At 39.4% G+C, this 16,083-nt stretch overlaps 2 pseudogenes; one reads left to right on the plus strand and one right to left on the minus strand.

The window, feature by feature from the left end:
- Window positions 1–2,022: 2,022 nt before the first annotated feature.
- On the plus strand, window positions 2,023–2,202 carry LOC148362719 (U2 spliceosomal RNA; annotated as a pseudogene).
- A 4,074-nt stretch (window positions 2,203–6,276) lies between these two features.
- Window positions 6,277–6,456, minus strand: LOC148362720 (U2 spliceosomal RNA; annotated as a pseudogene).
- Window positions 6,457–16,083: the final 9,627 nt, after the last annotated feature.

Consider the following 16,083-nt stretch of genomic DNA (forward strand, 5'->3'; position numbering starts at 1 on the left):
GGATTATTTTAAATCAATGATCGTACATTGCAATCAAAATCTATGTAAAAATTAGTACTCAAATATTCTTACAGCTGAATTTTATAAAGCTCGATTTTTCAGCTGTTAATACTGGACCTAGAGCAGAAAAGACACTCTTTTGAAACAGTATTTTTAGTGATTTCACGTGCATGCTTGTGGTTTACTTTTATTCAAGGAGGAAAATGGTGTAAGTAAGAAACTGACTGTTTCAAACACAGTCCAAATGCCAAACCAAAAACCCCCAACGCATCGAAGAGAAACACACACGTGCACGCACTACACAAGCAGCTTGACAGAGGCTGCATTAATGATTTCAGCCAGCAAATGACATCAGCAAGTAAATGGTAAATGGTCTGCATTTACGTATTTAGCACTTTTTCAAGTCACTGAAAACCTCCCAAAGCACCTTCACAATGTGCTTCACATTTATAATATTTTGAAGTTACGGACACCACCTTCAGGCACTTGGAAGCCAAATCAAAATAATTCTGTTTTTTAATGAATGAAGGTTTTTTTTACCACTTTTTTTAACACTCATTGTCCTTTTAAGGAATTGGAGCCTCTGTCAGAGGGCAGCAGGTCAAAGAGAATATACCCAGGGTGAGAGGAGTCCTGCGATCAATGCCCCCACTACTTGCCAACTCATAATTTTCTGGGTTGTGGTGATGACTCTCTGTAAGGTTCCCAAGTCTGCTGACGTGCCCCCAGCATACCACACTGTAATGCTGTATGCCAGTATGCTCTTAACTGAGACTTGACTATACTGTATAGTGTTTAATACTGTTTTTTGGAACAATCGAATTAGTCAAAATGCAGCGTTTTTTTGTCTGGTTTTTCTTTTATGAGGGAGCCACATCATCATTTTAAAAAAACAAAAAAAGTCTCTCCACAGCTTTAATGGCTCCCATCTGCCTGCTGTTTCACCAAAACACACTTCCCACATATCAGCAAGAGTGCGCCTTTCTACAGCGAGCACCGCGCCCGTATATGGAACATATTTTTAGCTCAATAATTCATAATCTTGGAGGGATGCTGAATAATTGAAGTGAACTTGAAGGCCTTTCAGCACAGCTCAGCGGAGCTTTGCATGTAGCTGATGGATCCGTGGGATTCCATGCACATTACAAGAGGGAGAGGGGAAATATAGTGCTAAGCTGTGTTTTCTGTTTTCGCCGCGCACTCATTGATCAATTATTCAAGGAGAGCCTCTTGGAGTGTGACCCCAGGTTGTCCGCCAAGACCCCGGGTCCTTTCAGCCTGTGACATCTTCTTTACCTCTTTGATGCAGCTTGCTCAGGTTCAATCGACGTTTCCCATCATTCAGACGAAACACGTGAAAGAGGGGGCGAGGCTGTTTAGGTTCTCGTCCCTTCTCGTTCGGCTGTAATCTGTGGAGGGATGTGCAAAGGAGGAAGGTTTGCTTTTATACAGCTGGGGGGTCCCAGCAGCCTGAGTGTGTCTTTATCGCACAGGCCTTCTTCTCATGAGTGCTCCGTAATCAAAGGCAAATCCAGCCTCGGAGCCAACATGGCTGCAAGCTTCTAATTAACACAAAAGGAAGGCACACTGCTTGCACAAAGTCCTTAAACAGCCTCAATCACCGCATCTTAATATCTCCATATTCCCAGATAGGCTTTTTAAAAAAAAAAAAAAAAGACTGCTAAGTTTTTGTGTGCAGCAGCTGAGTTTTTTCATTGAAACTCCATTCATATGATCCATATTATTACCTTTGGCAAAGAATATACCATACAATTCAGACTGTAAGGCACACCTGAGGATAAGCTGCACCCAGTACATTTTTAATGGAAAAAACATTGTGTACACACATAAGCTGCACCTGACTACGAGGCGCACATGCCCACATTGAAACATGAGCTATTTAAGAGAAAAAGACGCTAAACAAAAAGAGTTTTAATAACATTTCGAAAATTCCAGAACAATAACCCTCTTCACGGCCAGAAATTTCTGGTCGTGGTTCAGCAAGGCTTTAATGCTAGGTCCTTAGCTTGGCCTTAGCAAGGCTTTAATGCTAGAACCTTAGCTTAGCCTTAGCTTGGCCTTGATGCTAGGTCCTTAGCTTGGCCTTTGATTTTTGCATTCCGGAGATGGAATAAGAGCTTGCTCTGTCCACTCCACGCATCGGCCCGGTATTGCAGTACCTCCGGGAACGGTGCATTTGCAACGATCGCAGCAAGGCTATAGGGCTAGGACCTTAGCTTGGCCTTTTGGCTGAGAGTAAATGTCCCGGCTCCTAGGCTTTGTAGCGTATTAAGAACTGACCGATAACGGATAATGGATAATGAATAACGAAGAAAGATCAATAACCCTTATACCCCCACCCCCCCCGCCCCCCCGCTGGTGGGCCGCCAGACTTTTGATCAACAAATACGTTTTGGTACGATTTCACCAGTCACTGAAATACGTCATGCCACATATGTTGAGATTTAAGATATGGTTTCAAAATATACTCATCAAAGAAAACATCACAATCAGTCTGAAACAAGATGCCCGAAAACTATAAAGCAGGCGTAAGTAAGCAGTAGGTCCTCTGGGCCGTCTTCAACTTCTTTGTATGCAAAAATGGCTTTGTTACATCAAGGACATTCCTTAGAATCCGACCGTGTAAAATATTTACCCCAAAACACACGATAATGCTGACAGATAAATAGGAATCCGCCTTATTAATATGTTTCTTGTATTACGTTCATTTCGCCACATTTTTTCCGTTTGAAAATAAATAGACTCGTAAAATTATTCCTAAAATGGCTGTAAGAGCTCCCCTTTTGATTGACACATTTTCCTTGATGAGGGTTTGTTCATGCTATTCAAAGTTACATTAAACTTGGATCTTCCTCGACAGTTATATTCCACGTGTCTCATACTCACTTTTACAGTAAAGGTGGGTAGAGTAGCTAAAAACTTCACTTAAGTAAAAGTACTGTTACTTCAAAATAATAATAAAAATACTTGGTGTAAATATTAGTCAACTACTGAGTAACTGTATCAACATCGTATTTATTGGTTATTTTAAAACAAACAATCATATCATCAAATTATCAAAGTCCATCCAATCGACAAAAAATGCATTTAATTCAAAAGTAGATTAAATAAAACAACCTAAATTCAAGTTCTTTAATTACCAATAAAATAAAAATAGTAAATATCAAATAAATAAATTAAGCACATGTAGCACCAAGTAGCACATTTTTATCTTAACTGGCTCTGCAAGCAGAACAACAAGCTGGCCCATGAACTCGAACAAAGGAGACATTGCATATTGTAGCGAGTGTTTTGCAGCCTTTTTAAGGAGAACATGCTTTTGATGTGCGGTCAGGCGTGCTCCTCCTTTTCTGTGTTTTCATAGTCGGTATTGCAAAGCAACAGTTTCCATCTGTTTTATCCGTAAACAACTTTCCCCCCGCTGAGGTTGAATATCATCAAGGGATGAGGCTACTACGTTTGATTGGCTGAACAGGGTAGAGCCTGGCGGAGTTCTGCGTCAAAATGAATGTGCCTTAGCGGAGACAGACAGACGCATACTTACGTGGAGGTGATTTATTAAGTAACAGAGTAACCACTTCAATGTTACCTAATGTAGCGGAGTAAAAGTATCGTTTTTTTTCTTCACAAATTTACTCAATTAAAAGTAAAAGTATAGGGATTTAAAAAAACTCCTAGAATTACAAAATTTTCCAAAACGTACTCAAATAAATTTAACGGAGTAAATGTTTTCCGTTCCTACCCACCTCTGCCTTTACTGTTCAGGCCCCCCTGGCGGGCGTTAGAAAAAAATGCATAAATTGACCTCATTGTTGCATAAGCCGCAATGCTGAAAGCCTGGGGAAAAATGAGGCTTGTAGCACACATTTTATTGTATATGTTTTTAAAAAACAGAAATTCACAACCAATAACTCCATAAACCTTATTATTTATTTTGACTGATGCAATTGTCAATTAAAAACATCAGCCTTTTTAAGCCTCTTTCAGTTGTATTTTTGTTTTATTTTTGGTGAGTGAAATGTTTGATTCATATGGTTACAGTTTGGGGATTGCATTGCCAAGTATGAAGACCTTTGTTGTGTTGGCATTGTAATTTGGGTTAACGTCAAAGTTTCCCAACACGAGCACTGTTGACCAGCATAGTCAGATGGGATCAGAATTCAGTATTTTTAAGTAATTTTGAAGTAAAGTATATACATTTTTTTAATCCTCTCAGTAAAATGTGAGACTGGAGTGCCAAGTCCAATTTTGTTGTCACAATATGTTCAACCCATTTTGTAACAATGATAAAAAGGTATATTCCTTCTATTCTATTCTAATCAAAGTAAGAGACAAAGTAATAACCCCATATAGATTGAGTTAGCGAGTATTCATATATAAATTCAACAAAGAACCGTGCTTGATTCTAAATGCTCAAAAATTGAGCTCTATTGCTGCACCCCCGTGTTTACAAAGATTGTTGGTACATGGTTTACTAAAATCAAAGACTTACACTATATAAAGATGGATACAACTGTGACATCTGCTACATAAAGTTGGATATTCCTCTGGCATTTTTACCATTGGGGCAGAAAATACAATGTAAATTCCCCCCCCCCCCCCCCCCCCCCAAAAAAAAAAAAAATCGACCAATACACACAAGACTTTTTTTGCAAGTAAGCCAGACTTCATTTGACTACAAATCCCACAGTGCTTTCGGACATAAAAAAACCTATATAAAGGAAAGTGTGCATGCACGCAAGTAATCATATAACTCAAATGCATATGCATGCACGATTCAGATTCAGATTCAGATCTACTTTATTGTCATTCTAGTACACGTGTATACAGAACGAAATGTCGATGCATCTGACCCCCACAGTTTCCTTGAATGTACAGATATAAATAAAGTTGTATTGTATTTTGGCTACGTATAGTATTTTACCATAGTGCCGATAGTGCAAGAAGAGTAGCTAACCAGATGTGCAAAATGGGCAGTCAGGTTAACAAGTCAGGTACACAGTAACAAACAGTTCATTTAGAACATTTGCAGTCAGATTAAAACCTCAATCGGATTTCAGTGAGTGTCTACAGGGCTTTACATAATCGAAATACAGGAAATAGTCGGAATCTGCCTGAATGTTAAGATATTCAGTTTTTTAAAGTCTTAAAGTTGATTGCCATATACAAAATTTTCACGAAAAGTATGTACTTGAAATGAAATGATCTGCATTTATATATATATTTTTTATTTGCATTTTATATATAGCGCTTTTCAAGTCAATGACTTCCCAAAGCGCTTTACATCGTGCTTCACATTTCCCAATAGCGGCCGTGATCTGTGCAGCCATGTAAGGCGCTAACCTGCTTATTGGGGGTATTGGGGGTTCAGTGTCTTACCCAAGGACACTTCGACAAGTAACACGGACAAGCCGGGATTCGAACTGGGATCCCTTAATCCTAAAACGATCGCTCTACCTCCTGAGCCACTTGCATTAAATACCGTATGTTGAGCAATGGAAAACATTTGTAGAAACAAAATGTTGCATATTCATATTGTTTTTCAACTGTTGTGATAAATCACTTACATAGTACCAGTCTACCAATTAAGCTTTACATGATTAGTCAATATATTGTTTTATTTTAACCAGCTATTGTGGTCATCTTAGCCGAGTTGGTAGTTTTAACCCTCATATACCTAGTAACTGCCACTGTCAGCAATTTAAGTGTTAAATCTATAGTAAGTTAGGGCTTCGAATTCAAATTGTGTTGGCATGTGTCGGTTAGGTCAGGACCTTGACCCAGCCATTTGGCTGGGAGCAAGTGTCTCGGCCTCTTGGCTTTGTAGTGTATTATGATTTGACCGATAACAGATAATGGATAATTGATAAAGAATATAGAACAATAAACCTCAACAACACCCCCCCCCCCTCCTTAACCATTTACGTAGCCATAATTCAAGAGACAAAGTAGATTTAAAGCTTTAAAAATAACGTTCAGAAATTAAACCTCCTTTAACTTTACAGTTAATGCTGTTTCAAAACATTTACTCTTGGAAACAGCTCCCTTAATGCTTTAGCTTTTATGTTCGAGTGATGAAGCTTTAAATAGTGGGAGGGGGGGTTTGTAAGGTTTATTGTTCTATATTCTTAATCAATTATCCGTTATCCGTTATTGGTCAAATCACAATACGCTACAAAGCCAAGGGGCCGAGACACTTGCTCTCAGCCAAGAGGCCGAGTCAAGGTCCTAGCCACATAGCCATGCAGCGATTAGTGTGAATGCACCGTTCCCGGAGGTACTGCAATACCAGGCCGATGCGTGGAGTGGACAGAGTAAGCTCTTATTCCATCTCCGGATTGCAAAAATCAAACTTAAATCCATGCCATCGACACAGTTGTGACTTCATAGATAGTATACAAACTCAGAACCACAATATAACAGTAATAAAGGTAGCCCACGGCATTAATTAGTAGTAAAAAAAATAGCTGTAATCTTCAAAGAGTTGGTGACCCGTGCAATAAATTACTACTGAGAAAACGATTATCTTACAGACCTAGCTTTTTATACTGTTCTTCTGTTCATGTTGTCACTTGGTCACATTTGAACTGTATACTTTTATAAGCTAAACACAAAACTGAGCTGAAGTTTTTCAAATGACGAAAGTTGCAAAGTGGTGCAGCGCATCCTCACTTTTAGGGTTTCAAAAAGTACAAAAAAAATAAGCAAACCAGAGACTGTTTGTTATGTAGAATCGTCCCTGTGGGATTACGTCTCCATTGTTCCAAATAAAGCAAGCGTGCCTATCGGGGCCAAAAGAGATCCGGCGCGCCGCATCCGAAGCGCCCGATATAACAACGTTTAGAGGTCAAGCTGAGCTTTGTCTGCGATGATTTATGATCCGCCAGCTCACCTAGAGCTTTAAGGGAGAATACATGTCATATAACACGGCGTTGTTGGAAAAACACAGTTTGATACCCCTTTGATAGATGGATTTGAAGCTACCCCAGCTTTCTGACATCAAGCAAACGTGCTCCAGACAGAGGCGTTTAATCTTCATCCCGACCGCTAGGCTACTCACGTCCCCTGAGCTTCTTGTTTTCCTGTATTGATTAAAACCTGCCCTCTCCACCTTCCCGGTGTAAGAACTCCTTCAAAGAAGGCTCAGTGGGATTATATCACTAAGAGAAACTTAGCCTCGTCTTTGTACCCGCCGTTTGCGCTAGCTTGTTAAGGGTAGCCAGTCCAGTATCGCAGAGAAGAAAAAACACAGTATCCAAAGGGTGCTTTATAGATCATAAAGGGACATAAGCGACACATTTTCAAGGATTCGGGCGGAAAATCCGGGATGACCTTCCCACAGTCTCTGTCTTTTAATTTGACCCTCTGAGCTCGGGAGCACGTGCGGTAAATGAAGTGGGGATTGAAACAAGGGATTAGTCGGGAAATGAGCCCTGTCCTATCTGGAAATGCGGACTGGCTGAGGACAGGCTTGCTTATCTCAGCTCCGTTGCCGCCGCTCAAACAGAGGAAATAACTTGAGCGTCCGTGGGTATGTTCTACAAAGGTATGACGGCAACAACCACTTAATTTGCGATTAGGGCTTTATTCAAAGGCGTGTTTTTCTCAGGGGAATTCATTAGATCCAGAAGCCGCTTGGTTTCTTTCCCTTCCCTGCGACTTATTCCCCCAGTGAAGTGATTTAACGCTCGTCTCTGGATGATAAAAACTGAGGAGCGTGACCACAAATACAGTGAATACATTAGCTTCTTGTGCTTCCACACACAAGCAAGGTTATTCTGTCATGCAAATTAGGAAACGCACCAACACAGTTCTCCTGTGTCTCGTTCCGAAGGCGTCAAATTATTTTTTGCTTCGGTGCCAAGTGACTTACCGGTAGTCATTTAATGCCGCCATGGAAAAAAAAGGTATAAAAACTGCAAAGCATTGTTATTCATTTGGGAATTTTTGGGAAGGATTAACATAATGCACAGGTGACTTAAAATCAGGTAGCAACCTCATTTATCAAGTTGAAGTGCAGTGACAGGTAAAAACTCTTCTTTCTTTGTATGGTTCTTGTAACTTTTTGAAGGAATGGATGTCCTGGTTTAACCAGCACAGTCCCATTTTTAATATGTAATGTTTTTCATTAGCAAAGGTGTTAATTTGGCCTTGTGCTGTTGTTATAGGAATTCATATGAATAATATATCTACATCAATTGTCACTGGTGTGAAGTTACATTTAACGACTTTATTGCCTTTTTAAATGCATTGAAAGCATCAATATTAGTACTGTCAGTTCAAGTTTAAAGCTTCAACTCACAACTTAAAAGCTGCTTTAACTTTTGAGTTAAAGCGCCAACGCTGATTTAACTCCTACAGTAACCAGTTTTACACTTAAGCTCTGTAACTTTGAGTTAAAGAAGGTCTAATGCTCAAGAATTACTTTTATGAACTGTTTGAAAAAGGCTAATCAGGAGTTAAAGCAGCTTTAAAGATTGAACTCCTCAATACCTTAGCTTATCAAGCTTACACCCTTGAGTTAAGCCGTTAAACTAAAAGTTACGCGCACTTTTAACTCTTGAGCTTAACTCTTGAGTCAAATCAGCTTAGAAGTGTAACTTTAAGTTAAAACAGGTTTAACTGCTCAAAAGTTAATTTCATGTACTGTCTAAAACAGTTGAAGAAGCAGTTGAACCAGCTTAAACTCACCTGTACATTGACTTGTTTTAAACATGCTTTTACTAAAAGTTAAACTTCAGAGCACATTTAACTCTTGAGCTTAAGTATTGAGTTAAATCACCTTAGAAGTGTAATTTGGAGTTTAAAGCAGGTTTGACTGCTCTAGAGTGATTGTCTGAAGAAGTTGAAGCAGATTAAAGCTTTAACTTCTCAGTACATAGACTTCCTAAATTTACACACTGCATTATAGTTGCTTTAACTCTTGAGGTTCACTCTTGAGGTAAAGCAGCTTTGTCGTGTAACTTTGAGTTAAAGCGTGTTTAACTGCTAAAACTCTGAAAGAGTTGAATCAGGAGTTAAAGTATGTTTGAAACATTAACTCTTTGGTACATTGCCTTATTAATCTTCCATTCTGAGTTACTTAAACAGAGTTTTGACAGCTAACTTTCAGTTAAAAACAGATTTCAATAGCTTTGACTTATCACCAATTTAGCGTAGTTTTCTTTCACTGTGAGTTTATGTGTTAATCCTGCTTTAGCTCAAGAGTCAAAGGTTTGAGATAGTTTTGAGTTAAAGCACATTTAACTGCTCTAGAGTTATTTTACTTGATCTCCAAAATTGTTAAACTAGGAATTAAAGCAGCTCTAAACCTTTTACTGTTCACTCTGCTAACTTTGTTATGATTTCACTCCGAGTTATTGTTAAAACTGCTTTAACTCATGAATTAAGAGCAGATTTGAAGTATAACTGTGAGGTAAGATAAAGCTTTAAATCTTTAACTTCTGACCACAATATTCTGTGCTTAACTCGCAAATTTATGATGGGTTGTCTGTGCTTAATTTACTACATCTAATAGCACCTATCTTTACTTTATGGTCCTGTACAGTACTTTCAGAACGGCATTACACGTTACCCCCCACCCCCACTTTTTTTTTTTAAACTTTATTTGTTATGATGTCCCTTTTGTCTATATCGAGATGCAGCACTCCTTTGGCATTTAGTTGATGTAAGATTAGACAAACCGCAAAATAGCTAACTGCTAATTTTCTTATGTTGGTTTTTGTTTACTATGTTAAATTTTGAATTAGGAGTCGAATCATTAGGGATTTTTATGCTTGAATTGAATATGTTTACATTTTTTACTCAATTTGATCTTTCTTACAAGGCCTATTCTTACCCTTGAGAGTATAGTTGTTGGTTAGTTGTATCCCTTAACCACTAGGATTGGGCAAGTAAAGCCTGGTTGCGCCCATCTCTCTCCAGGCCAACCTATGTTTCGACCTGGTCTCAACCGGGGACCTTTGGTGTTAGGCGAATGTGCTTTCTACAAATACTTCTACTTTACATTTCTATTCTTTGACAACTACACATCCCTCGGAGGTGTGTTTACTTCATAAATCATTATATTTTCATTTCCAAGCATCACGAAAAATGCAGTCCTACCAGCCCGTCCACAATGCAAACGGTGCCTCTCTTTGGGCTGGTAGATAAACAGTCCAATATCCATCTAATTTGGCTCTTTTATTTCTTGGACATTCTCCAAACAATTTAGCATCAATATATTTTGCATCTGTGCGGCATTAGAGGCTTTTAGGGAATGTTGTGCAGCCGTCGTACGCCATCTGTATCAGCCAAAGGGACAACTGTTGCGTAGTAAATTAGCCGCTAGCGTCGCCCTCATGCATCAGAGGAAGACCAGGGACATTGTTGACCTTTCCCCCCCCCGATCGAGCATTTCCCTTTGCTAATATAGATACAAACTCAAGTAGGTCAAACACCGGGTATAAATCTTCTTTGGCGCGCCGCTGTGACTTTTTGCCAGGTACGCTCGGCGGGACTACGTAAAGGGCCGAGAGCGGAGGTGCGCTGAAAGCATGAAGAGGGCAAGCCAGGGCTGTGCCGGCAGGCTGAGACCAGCTTGCAACCCGGCCCAAGGCTTGGCCTCCTACCCGGGCGCCGGTTGGCTGAGGCGGGTCAGCCACAAAAGATTAATTTGGTATGAAAATTGAGCTGATGGCACGTTCATGTGGGTTGGTGGAACAAATAGTGCGGGTGAAGAAACAAACTTTAAAACGTGAGCTGTTAACATCGTTTGATAAGATGATACAAGATGGTGGAGTACCGGGTATCTGTGTCAAAACCAACGTTTTTAAGGTCTCTTTAATAGCAGTATTTGCTGCCCACCGCACTTCAAAACATACAGCATACCTATTGGCAGACATGATATCTCATTTAAGGTATATATTTTCTTTTTTTTCAAAGACATTTTACCTTTTCAAACTTGTCTTATTTAGTATTGGGTAGCTCCTTTTGCTCATTATAAGTTTGTTCTTCTTATTATTTTAAAATATTTTAGCTTATTTTTTTCTTGTAAAATAACAAACATTATCATTAAAATAAGCACACTTGTCTAACTAATTATTTTGTAGCATTATAAAAGAATAATTTTTGCTGTCATATTTCTTGTTTCAAGATATTTAAATTTGTATTTCTAGTTAGTTAAATGGTAAATGGCTTTAATTTATATAGCGCTTTTCAAGTCAATGAAGACCTCTCAAAGCGCTTTGGAATGTGCTTCCCACTGCTAGATAAGACAAATTCGCAAAGGTAATGGTTAAAAACGTTCCTTAAGAGAGCTCGTCTTGGGATCAAGAGGTCGCAGGTTCGATTCCTGGCTCCTCCGTGTTATATGTCTAAGTGTCCTTGGGCAAGACACTGAATCCCAAATGCCCCCAATAAGCAGGTTGGCACCTTGCATGGCTGACTCCCTATTGGTGTGTGTCTGAATGGGTAAGTGTGAAGCACATTGTAAAGCGCTTAGAGAGGTCTTCATTGACTTGAAAAGCGCTATATAAATGCAGAACATTTCCAATTTAAAGTTTTTATTCCAAAATATCTTTTTTGCAGTGGAGACCACATGTGATTGCTGCTACTCCAGAAACACGTATCTCCATATTTGGGTTATTTTCCATTTTTGCATTCATTAGATGTTTACAATGACCCAAGTACAAAAATGTGAAAAAGTCCAGAAAAAAAGCACAAAAATAGTGATAAGTTTTTATGATACAGCAGCGACAATATGTAGTATCAGTGAATGGTATCGTATCTATGACTGCTAAAGAGTTGGTCTACACAAAACTGTAGTATTGAGCACCCCTTATGATAATATTTGGAATGCACAAGTCGGCAATGGGTCAATATTGACAGAAGTTCAGTCAATTAATCACTCATTAATCATAACTGGGAAAAAACACTTGTCAATCGGTTTTCAATAGCAACAACTAACCATTGATTAACCATATTACCAGGTAAAACATCAGATAGAAGGAGTTATAGCTGTCATTTTTTCACTATTCATTTCATAACCTCAAAATAGACTAGAGGAGGAATGTCCAAAGGAGGAAACCCGGAGGTGACGAGGTTGAGGAGAACCAGCAGAGGTTGCCACGCTTAGCCAGTATAAAATATGGAGGCCCAAATTGAGTCGGTAGGCCTGCAGCTGCAGGCAGCGGTGATAAATCCACCTGTGAGAGAACTTGTATCAGACAGGAGCAGGCCACTGGCAGATAAATGGACCAAGCCGTGCTCCGACTGGGAGATGCATACCAGCCTACCCCCCCCTGGGGGCTCCCAGTGCCACGGAGAGTCATATTTCCTCGCAGGTCAGAACGGCGCTTCTGGATACGAGCATGCTAAATGAAACGCTAATGCGGCGAGTTCCTCCATCAAAAATTTCCATAATTCATTTCCACGCTTTTCCTTGAGAGCACACTGTGGGATTTGAGGGAGGGGCCCAGAATCTAAATGTAGCGGTTGCGTGAAAAGATGAAATACACCCCACCGTATTCTTGCTTTCTATCTGTCGTATGTTTGTGTATTCAACTTAATTTTACCCAATTTGGGGTCATTTTCACCTATCGTATATCGTATGTTTAAAATGTATGCTCGTCAAAAAAAAAAAATCTCCTTTTGAGGTATCAGGACTAGAGACAAAAGCCAATCCAGTAGACGTTTTCTGATTTACAAGTATGAAATGCAAATCAAATGAAATAGATAGGCAATAATCTGACAGTCTCTGCTGTTAAAACATAAAAAAAGGTATGCAATGATCTGACAGCCTCTGCTGTCGGCACAGTCCTTGATACCCCTCTTCTGATTAGAGTCAGGTGTGGGTAATGATCAATAGGTGTAAGGTTCTCCAATCATTCTGCCTATTGGCACCATCTGGTGGAAGGTGCCATGCACGATTCTAACAATATGCCAGGAATCCAGTCCGATTTCAAGTTGAAAATTTGTTTTATATTAATAGGTTGCAATGATTTAAATAAAAAAGGCTAAGGTATCAGTATCAGTGTCAATACAGATAACTTGTATCCATAATCGCCGTTCTTTCCAAAGTCCTAGGGAGCAAGACCTATGATCAAATTTGTATTGCTGGTCTTAAACCGGAAACAATTCATTACCAAACTCCCTTGTATTTTGTCTCGATATTGAAGACTACTCAGGAAGTTTGTACTTGTTGTAAAAGGGCCATAATCCAATATTGATAGGATTAGGGGTTAGTGTTGGGTTACGTTATTAGGTGATAGGTAGGGCTTAGTGGTTTGGGTTTAGGTTAAAGATTTGGGTTAGGGTTCAGGGTAAAATAGTGTTAGAAAGTTAGGGTTAGGGATATGGTTTAGGTTAGGGTAAGGTTAAGTTGACGGTTAGTGTTATGTTTAAGTGTAAGGGTTAAGGATTAAGAGTCAGTAGTTATGTTTAGAACAACAATGGTTCTGATAAGTCTGTTATTGGCTAACGTCATAGTCTGTCAACGGACGATATAGGGTAGGGTTAGGGTTTACATGTTAGTTCTTAAGGGCTTAAGTTTAGATTTAGGTCAGTGTCTAGAATGAGGGTTTGGGCTAGGGTTTACAGTTAGGGTTTGGGTTAGTGTTAGAGTTAAGTTCGGTCGGGTTAGGGTTTAGGAATTAGGGTTTTGGTGAAGGTTAGGGGGTTAAATTAAGGGTTAGTGTTTTGGGTTTGTGTAAGGGGTTAAGATAAGGTTAGGAGTTAGGTTTATGGTTAGAATAAAAATGGTTTTATTAAATCTGTGATTGGCTGACAACGCAGGCTGTCGACACATTTTCGGGGTAGAATTAGGGTTGGGCGTTAATGTAGGATTAGGGTTAGAATAAAAATGGCTCAAATAAATCTTCTTTTCAGACAAAACGTAGTTCTATTAAATTCAAGCTGAATCTAACCGGTCACTTGTAAAACTTTGTTGAAACCTGTTAAATATTGCAAATATATTTAGTTACTGTCTTTGTTGAAAAATCTTATCTATCGAAAAAAATGTTTATCTCTGGGATGAGTTTTGAAGCAGTTCCCGAAGACCAACCAAACCGCGATTGCGTCTGCTGGTGTGTTACGTCAAAGCATGATATGTTCCATTGTAAACCCATTTCAAAAGGTTCAGAAACGACGTAATAAAAAATTCAAGCCGCTTGGCTGTTTCTCAAATGGCGGTTTGATGCTTTTTTTTTGTTCATGGCCTACTTTACCATACGGCGGGAAGGACACTTTCATTTCAAATAAGCATTCAAATGACTTACTACTTTGCAATTAGAAGGGGAAAGGGGAAAGATAATACCAGAACCTTGAAAAAGAATAATGGGGAAGTAATGAGGCCTTGCAAGCTTTGTGGGATCGAGAACAAATGGTTTTTACCGAGCACGCTTAGAACACAGAAATAGCATGAACACCAGGTGCTGTACAACAACATCCCCTGCAGTGTGACGAATTGGCTGACTAAAGGGGGGTTTCATCCTCACCGCTATCGTTCGACCCGACAAAATCCGCCGAAACGTAATGTTCTCCCTACCTCTGATACATCACGGTGAAACATGAGCATTCTGTCAAGTGAAAATATCGGTTGCACGATGAATTATGTGCAAAATGACATCTACCAACTTGTATTTATAATGTTGGAATAATAATCATCTAAAAGTGAAATTGTTGCCGTTGTTTTTGTTGTTAAAAACGATATAAGGATTTCTGGTGTTCCACTTTACAACAACTCACAATAAGATTATCATGTCAAAATGTTGTAATTGTGTGATATTTTCAGTTATAACCTTTCTATTCTTTTAAATCATCACAACAATATTTCAATTGAGTTAATCTCTTAATGGTAATCAATACATCTTATGATTTGTCATGATGAATTTAGGGCAGCACAACAGTGCGGTGGTTAGCACGTGTGCGGCACAGTTCTGAGGTCATGGGTTCAAATCCAGCTACCAAACTTCCTGTGTGGAGTTTGCATGTTCTCCCCGTGCTTGTGTGGGTTTCTTCCGGGCACTCTGGTTTCCTCCCACTTTCCCAAAACATGCATGTCAGGTTAATTGGCGTGTCCAAATTGTCCCTAGGTGTAAATGGGCAGGTGTCATCTGTCTCTGTGTGCCCTGCGACTGGCTGGCAACCAGTTCAGGGTGCCCACTGCCTGAAGATGGCTGTGATGGGCTCCAGCACCCCTGCGACCCTACTGAGGATAAGCGGTGCAGATGATGGATGGATGATGAATTTATTCAGATTTTAATATTTGACACCTCCAAATCAGATTTCATAGGATGCCGATATTTTAAAGTATTTTAGCGCACTGTTTGCAGTTTTTATGCACTGTTTACATCACTGTCACTCTTGACCAATGGTTTTGCTGTTCTTTTATTTCCACACCCTTTGGGAAGTATCTAGGGCTTTTAGAACAGACTTAGAATTTGCCATGAGAGAGTTTTTTGCATAGTCATCTCCTGTTCTCCTTGCAAGTTCCAAATCCATTTATCTATTCTCTCCTAAATTTGTGTATCTACCAAACTAAAAACCTTTCAATCATATATACAAATGTACTTATTTAACTTTTTTTTCACTTGCCCTTCTCAGGGTTTCTTCATTTTCCTCAAGTTGAGGTTTTTGAGTTTTTCCTTTCCCTCGTGTATGGTGAAATAATAGTCTGTAGTTTGCAATAATCTGTGGTCTGTGCAGCTTTTTAATTAAGGGCGTCACAAAAAAAAACATGACTTGACTTGACTTAACTAGTTGGCATTATTATATCCACGTATCTAGCAGTCATCAGTGTTGGGGACGTTACTTTAAAAAAAGTAATGAGTCATAGCTCCTAGGGCTATACGTTTAACCGAAATCAAAGCAACATCGCGATGTGACGTAGCGCGCGATTGCAACCACAAAGCACTGCGGTTTTGTAGTGAGTGATGGAGTTTTGGCCAACCACACTTGTTACTGTTTGAAAAAGTGCCGACCAATCAGAGGCAAGTTTTAATAACAGCACTAGCCAATAAAGGCGATTCAAATTTGGTTCACCCTGTTACTGACGGCGTTATTCCCAAATTTGGTCGTTTTACA

The sequence above is a fragment of the Urocampus carinirostris genome, chromosome 7, assembly GCF_059441175.1.
Source record: "Urocampus carinirostris isolate Australia breed hairy pipefish chromosome 7, RoL_Ucar_1.0, whole genome shotgun sequence".
Taxonomy (NCBI): Eukaryota; Metazoa; Chordata; class Actinopteri; order Syngnathiformes; family Syngnathidae; genus Urocampus; species Urocampus carinirostris.